This window comes from Bombina bombina, chromosome 5 (assembly GCF_027579735.1).
Source record: "Bombina bombina isolate aBomBom1 chromosome 5, aBomBom1.pri, whole genome shotgun sequence".
Lineage (NCBI taxonomy): Eukaryota > Metazoa > Chordata > Amphibia > Anura > Bombinatoridae > Bombina > Bombina bombina.
In genome coordinates this window covers 103,146,238-103,153,412 of record NC_069503.1, presented here as the reverse complement: position 1 = coordinate 103,153,412, position 7,175 = coordinate 103,146,238, and the positions used below count along the sequence as shown (strand labels likewise).

Below are 7,175 nucleotides of genomic sequence, written 5' to 3'. Positions count from 1 at the left end.
CCTTGTCATTCCATAGAAAGCAGCTATAATCTGAAGTAATCTCACTTTCAGAATATGTTACTGTACCTGGGGAACATATCTGGTAAATATCTAGTTGATATGTATCATAGTTTTGTTGCTTCAACACTTTTAATTTTACATCCCATTAAAGTCTATGGGCATTCCATTTTGTCATTCACCCTTGTCATTCCATAGAAAGCAGCTATAATCTGAAGTAATCTCACTTTCAGAATATGCTACTGTACCTGGGGAACATATCTGGTAAATATCTATTTGATCTGTATCATAGTTTAGTTTCTATAGCACTTTTAAATGTAATCCCATTATAGTCTATGGGCATTCCATTTTGTAATTCACCCTTGTCATTCCATAGAAAGCAGCTATAATCTGAAGTAATCTCACTTTCAGAATATGCTACTGTACCTGGGGAACATATCTGGTAAATATCTATTTGATATGTATCATAGTTTTGTTGCTTCAACACTTTTAATTTTACATCCCATTAAAGTCTATGGGCATTCCATTTTGTCATTCACCCTTGTCATTCCATAGAAAGCAGCTATAATCTGAAGTAATCTCACTTTCAGAATATGCTACTGTACCTGGGGAACATATCTGGTAAATATCTATTTGATCTGTATCATAGTTTAGTTTCTATAGCACTTTTAAATGTAATCCCATTATAGTCTATGGGCATTCCATTTTGTCATTCACCCTTGTCATTCCATAGAAAGCAGCTATAATCTGAAGTAATCTCACTTTCAGAATATGCTACTGTACCTGGGGAACATATCTGGTAAATATCTATTTGATATGTATCATAGTTTAGTTTCTATAGCACTTTTAAATGTAATCCCATTATAGTCTATGGGCATTCCATTTTGTCATTCACCCTTGTCATTCCATAGAAAGCAGCTATAATCTGAAGTAATCTCACTTTCAGAATATGCTACTGTACCTGGGGAACATATCTGCTAAATATCTATTTGATATGTATCATAGTTTAGTTTCTATAGCACTTTTAAATTTAATCCCATTATAGTCTATGGGCATTCCATTTTGTCATTCACCCTTGTCATTCCATAAAGCAGCTATAATCTGAAGTAATCTCACGTTCAGAATATGCTACTGTACATGGGGAACATATCTGGTAAATATCTAGTTGATATGTATCATAGTTTTGTTGCTTCAACACTTTTAATTTTACATCCCATTAAAGTCTATGGGCATTCCATTTTGTAATTCACCCTTTTCATTCCATAGAAAGCAGCTATAATCTGATGTAATCTCACTTTCAGAATATGCTACTGTACCTGGGGAACATATCTGGTAAATATCTATTTGATATGTATCATAGTTTAGTTTCTATAGCACTTTTAAATGTAATCCCATTATAGTCTATGGGCATTCCATTATGTCATTCACCCTTGTCATTCCATAGAAAGCAGCTATAATCTGAAGTAATCTCACTTTCAGAATATGCTACTGTACATGGGGAACATATCTGGTAAATATCTAGTTGATATGTATCATAGTTTTGTTGCTTCAACACTTTTAATTTTACATCCCATTAAAGTCTATGGGCATTCCATTTTGTCATTCACCCTTGTCATTCCTTTTAGTACATCCCCTGTACGCAGCTCTTTGTGCTAGTGAATGGTTAATACACACTTCTACTCTGTAAGTAGAGGGTTAATACACAATGTAGCTATTTGTGCTAGTGAATGGTTAATACACACTGTGCTGCTATCTGTGCTAGTGAAGGGATTAATACACACTGTGCTGCTCTCTGCTAGTGAAGGGTTAATACACACTGTGCTGCTCTCTGTGCTAGTGAAGGGTTAATACACACTGTGCTGCTCTCTGTGCTAGTGAAGGGTTAATACACACTGTGCTGCTCTCTGTGTTAGTGAAGGGGTTAATACACACTGTGCTGCTCTCTGTGCTAGTGAAGGGTTAATACACACTGTGCTACTCTCTGTGCTAGTGAAGGGTTAATACACACCGTGCTGCTCTCTGTGCTAGTGAAGGGTTAATACACACTGTGCTGCTCTCTGTGCTAGTGAAGGGTTAATACACACTGTGCTGCTCTCTGTGCTAGTGAAGGGTTAATACACACTGTGCTGCTCTCTGTGCTAGTGAAGGGTTAATACACACTGTGCTGCTCTCTGTGCTAGTGAAAGGTTAATACACACTGTGCTAGTGAAGGGTTAATACACACTGTGCTGCTCTCTGTGCTAGTGAAGGGTTAATACACATTGTGCTGCTCTCTGTGTTAGTGAATGATTAATACACACTGTGCTGCACTCTGTGCTAGTGAAGGGTTAATACACACTGTGCTGCTCTCTGTGCTAGTGAAGGGTTAATACACACTGTGCTGCTCTCTGTGCTAGTGAAGGGTTAATACACACTGTGCTGCTCTTTGTGCTAGTGAAGGGTTAATACACACTGTGCTGCTCTCTGTGCTAGTGAAGGGTTAATACACACTGTGCTTCTCTCTGTGCTAGTGAAGGGTTAATACACACTGTGCTTCTCTCTGTGTTAGTGAAGGGTTAATACACACTGTGCAGCTCTCTGTGCTAGTGAAGGGTTAATACACACTGTGCTGCTCTCTGTGATAGTGAAGGGTTAATACACACTGTGCTGCTCTTTGTGCTAGTGAAGGGTTAATACACACTGTGCTGCTCTCTGTGCTAGTGAAGGGTTAATACACACTGTGCTGCTCTCTGTGCTAGTGAAGGGTTAATACACACTGTACTGCTCTCTGTGCTAGTTAAGGGGTAATACTGTGCTGCTTTCTGTACTAGTGAAGGGTTAATACACACTGTGCTGCTCTCTGTGCTAGTGAAGGGTTAATACACACTGTGCTGCTCCCTGTGCTAGTGAAGGGTTAATACACACTGTGCTGCTCTCTGTGTTAGTGAAGGGTTAATACACACTGTGCTGCTCTCTGTGCTAGTGAAGGGTTAATACACACTGTGCTGCTCTCTGTGTTAGTGAAGGGTTAATACACACTGTGCAGCTCTCTGTGCTAGTGAAGGGTTAATACACACTGTGCTGCTCTCTGTGCTAGTGAAGGGTTAATACACACTGTGCTGCTCTCTGTGCTAGTGAAGGGTTAATACACACTGTGCTGCTCTCTGTGCTAGTGAAGGGTTAATACACACTGTGCTGCTCTCTGTGCTAGTGAAGGGTTAATACACACTGTGCTGCTCTCTGTGCTAGTTAAGGGTTAATACACACTGTGCTGATTTCTGTGCTAGTGAAGGGTTAATACACACTGTGCTGCTCTCTGTGCTAGTGAAGGGTTAATACACACTGTGCTGCTCTCTGTGCTAGTGAAGGGTTAATACACACTGTGCTGCTCTCTGTGTTAGTGAAGGGTTAATACACACTGTGCTGCTCTCTGTGCTAGTGAAGGGTTAATACACACTGTGCTGCCCTCTGTGCTAGTGAAGGGTTAATACCCACTGTGCTGCTCTCTGTGCTAGTGAAGGGGTTAATACACACTGTGCTGCTCTCTGCGCTAGTGAAGGGTTAATACACACTGTGCTGCTCTCTGTGCTAGTGAAGGGGTTAATACACACTGTGCTGCTCTCTGTGCTAGTGAAGGATTAATACACACTGTGCTGCTCTCTGTGCTAGTGAAGGGTTAATACACACTGTGCTGCTCTCTGTGCTAGTGAAGGGTTAATACCCACTGTGCTGCTCTCTGTGCTAGTGAAGGATTAATACACACTGCTGCTCTCTGTGCTAGTGAAGGGTTAATACACACTGTGCTGCTCTCTGTGCTAGTGAAGGGTTAATACACACAGTGCAGCTTTCTGTGGAAGTGAAGGGGTTAATATGCATTGTGCTGCTCTCTGTGCTAGTGAAGGGGTTAAAACACACTGTGCTACTCTCTGTGTTAGTGAAGGGGTTAATACAAAGTGCAGCTCTTCTCAGTGCTAGTGAAAGTGCTAATATATATTGTGTAGCTTTATGTATATAGTGTAGCTGTAATGCACTAGTAGAGGATATGACAGTGACAATTTGCTCAGCTACTAATTTTATGAATTAGCAGCATTTAAACATGTTAAAAAGCATCCAATTGTCTTTGAAATGGTTGCATATTTTCTTTTGTCTGATGATTGGTTGTTGATTAACATGTGACTTCTCAGCGTGTACTCAGCATGTATTCTGGGAGATGTAGTTCAGTATTGAACTCATTGTTGTTCTCCTCCCATTTACTTCCTGTGGAGCTGTAGGCGGCGGCGCTGGGTGAGTGAGTCAGGCTGTGTGTATTGTGTGATAAAACGTTTTAGTCACTTTCTAGTCTGCTTAAAAAAGTTTATAATTGTTATAAATGTTGTTCCTTTATTGCATGTTATTCACCTGCTTGTGCCAGGCAATGGGAAAGGAAAATGCTGTTCAACTCTTTGTGTTAGTGAAGGGTTAATACACACTGTGCTGCTCTCTGTGCTATTGAAGGGTTAATACACACTGTACTGCTCTCTGTGCTAGTGAAGGGGTTAATACACACTGTGCTGCTCTCTGTACTAGTGAAGGGGTTAATAAACACTGTGCTGCTCTCTGTGCTAGTGAAGGGTTAATACACACTGTGCTGCTCTCTGTGCTAGTGAAGGGTTAATACACACTGTGCTGCTCTCTGTGCTAGTGAAGGGTTAATACACACTGTGCTGCTCTCTGTGCTAGTGAAGGTTTAATACACACTGTGCTGCTCTCTGTGCTAGTGAAGGGTTAATACACACTGTGCTGCTCTCTGTGCTAGTGAAGGGTTAATACACACTGTGCTGCTCTCTGTGCTAGTGAAGGGTTAATACACACTGTGCTGCTCTTTGTGCTAGTGAAGGGTTAATACACACTGTGCTGCTCTCTGTGCTAGTGAAGGCTTAATACACACTGTGCTGCTCTCTGTGCTAGTGAAGGGTTAATACACACTGTGCTGCTCTCTGTGCTAGTGAAGGGTTAATACACACTGTGCTGCTATGTGTGCTAGTGAAGGGTTAATACACACTGTGCTGCTCTCTGTGCTAGTGAAGGCTTAATACACACTGTGCTGCTCTCTGTGCTAGTGAAGTTTAAATACACACTGTGCAGCTCTCTGTGCTAGTGAAGGGTTAATACACACTGTGCTGCTCTCTGTGCTAGTGAAGGGTTAATACATACTGTGCTACTCTCTGTGCTAGCGAAGGGTTAATACCCACTATGCTAAGGTGACCAGATTTTTAAAATGAAATCCGGGGACATTTTTTTTTTTTTATTGGCAAATGGTAAAACACTATTTTCTTAGCATATTTTCCTCAAATTTTATGTGCAGTGTATTTGGTATGGGTTTATGGAGTGATTGTATGATATATATATATATATATATATATATATATATATAAAACAATTTGCTCAATGCTCAGTTACTAATTTTATGAATTTGCAGGGGGTGCACTGCTTACAGGGCAGTGTACTTTTTAACAATAGCATATGTTAAGGCCCTGCATTGAAATCTTGCTATTCCCTGCTTTTCTGTCATTTTACACCAAGTCTCTCTTTTTGGTACGTGAATTAAGGCCCTGCATTGAAATCTTGCTATTCCCTGCTTTTCTGACATTTTACACCAAGTCTCTCTTTTTGGTACGTGAATTAAGGCCCTGCATTGAAATCCTGCTATTCCCTGCTTTACTGTCATTTTACACCAAGTCTCTCTGTGTGTGTGTATATATATATATATATATATATATATATATATATATATTGAACAAATGAATTTAGGCTGTTAAAAGTCCTGCATTTTTTGTAAGGATTTTTCCCAATGTCTCAATTCTAATGTCTAGTTAATTGCCATGTGAGTCTCAATCCTTATCAATACTTGCTATAACTCTCTAAAATTTATAGTTTTCTTGTGTCACATTTAACCCCCTCCAAATTTTATTGTCTGTTTACTTAACTCATCTCACCCTGACCAGATTCTAACATTCCAATTGGCCTTACCAACTGTCTTTGATTAGCAATTAAGTAAATTTAGTGAACTCAGCTGACTGCCCCACCTGTTTATATTTCAGACTAGTTTGGGGATGTGCATTGCACAGGGGGTGCACTGCTTACAGGGCTGTGTACTTTTTAACAATAGCATATGTTCACATTTTCAAAGTGAACATTTTATAAGTGAGGCAATCATTTTTAAGAATTATACAAGAATTAAGTGAACATTTTATAAGTGAGGCAATAATTTTTAAGAATTATACAAGAATTGGGCAAGGGGCAAGACACAAGACCCTCACCATTCACTTGTGCACTCTGGAACTCTCGCTCTGTTTGCAACAAGCTCACTTCTATCCATGATCTCTTTATCTCCCACTCTCTTAACCTTCTGGCTCTTACAGAAACCTGGCTCTCTGCTTCAGACACAGCATCCACTGCTGCACTGTCACATGGGGGTCTCCATTTCAGCCACACTCCTAGGTCTGGCAATAGACAAGGAGGTGGTGTCGGTATTTTACTTTCCTCTCATTGCACCTTCCAACAAATACAGCCCTTCTCTTCACTCACATTTTCTTCATTTGAAGCACACATGATTCGGTTATTCTCTCCCCTCTCTATACGTGTTGCAGTCATATACCGCTCCCCAACTCAATTTTTAGATCACTTTGCTGCCTGGCATCCTTATTTCCTTTCCTCAGACACCCCTGCCCTCATTCTTGGTGACTTTAACATCCCTTTTGACAATCCCAATGCCTCCTCTGCAATACAACTTCTTCAACTGACTTCCTCTTTTGGCCTGTCACAATGGTCTGACTCTCCCACTCACAAAGATGGTCATTCCCTTGATCTGATTTTCACCTATCGATGCACTCTTTCAAATTTAACAAACTCCCCTTTTCCTCTCTCTGACCATCATCTCCTAACTTACAACATCACTTCCCTACCTACAACTCCCCCTCCCTCTACCCCTCACACCAAACTTCACAGAAGCACTAAGTCACTAGATCTGCATCAGCTCGCTAGCTCTCTCAAACCTCTCCTCCATCACCTCCATTTCCTGCCATGACCAATCTATCTGCCAGTATAATTCCACCCTTACATCGGTCATTGACACTCTGGCCCCTCCAACCTTAGCTCAGAAACCACACTCTCATCTTCAGCCCTGGCATACTCCTCTGACACGATACCTACGCAGATGC

General features: G+C 40.8%; 1 protein-coding gene across 1 annotated transcript in view; it reads left to right on the top strand.

The window, feature by feature from the left end:
• The first annotated feature begins 4,246 nt into the window (after positions 1–4,246).
• LOC128660008 (gastrula zinc finger protein XlCGF7.1-like) overlaps positions 4,247–7,175 on the top strand; it is a 50,708-nt gene continuing 47,779 nt past the window's right edge. Inside the window, exon 1 of the mRNA XM_053713608.1 lies at positions 4,247–4,260. The gene's annotated coding sequence lies outside the window, so the exon portion shown is untranslated. The remainder of the gene's footprint in view (positions 4,261–7,175) is intronic.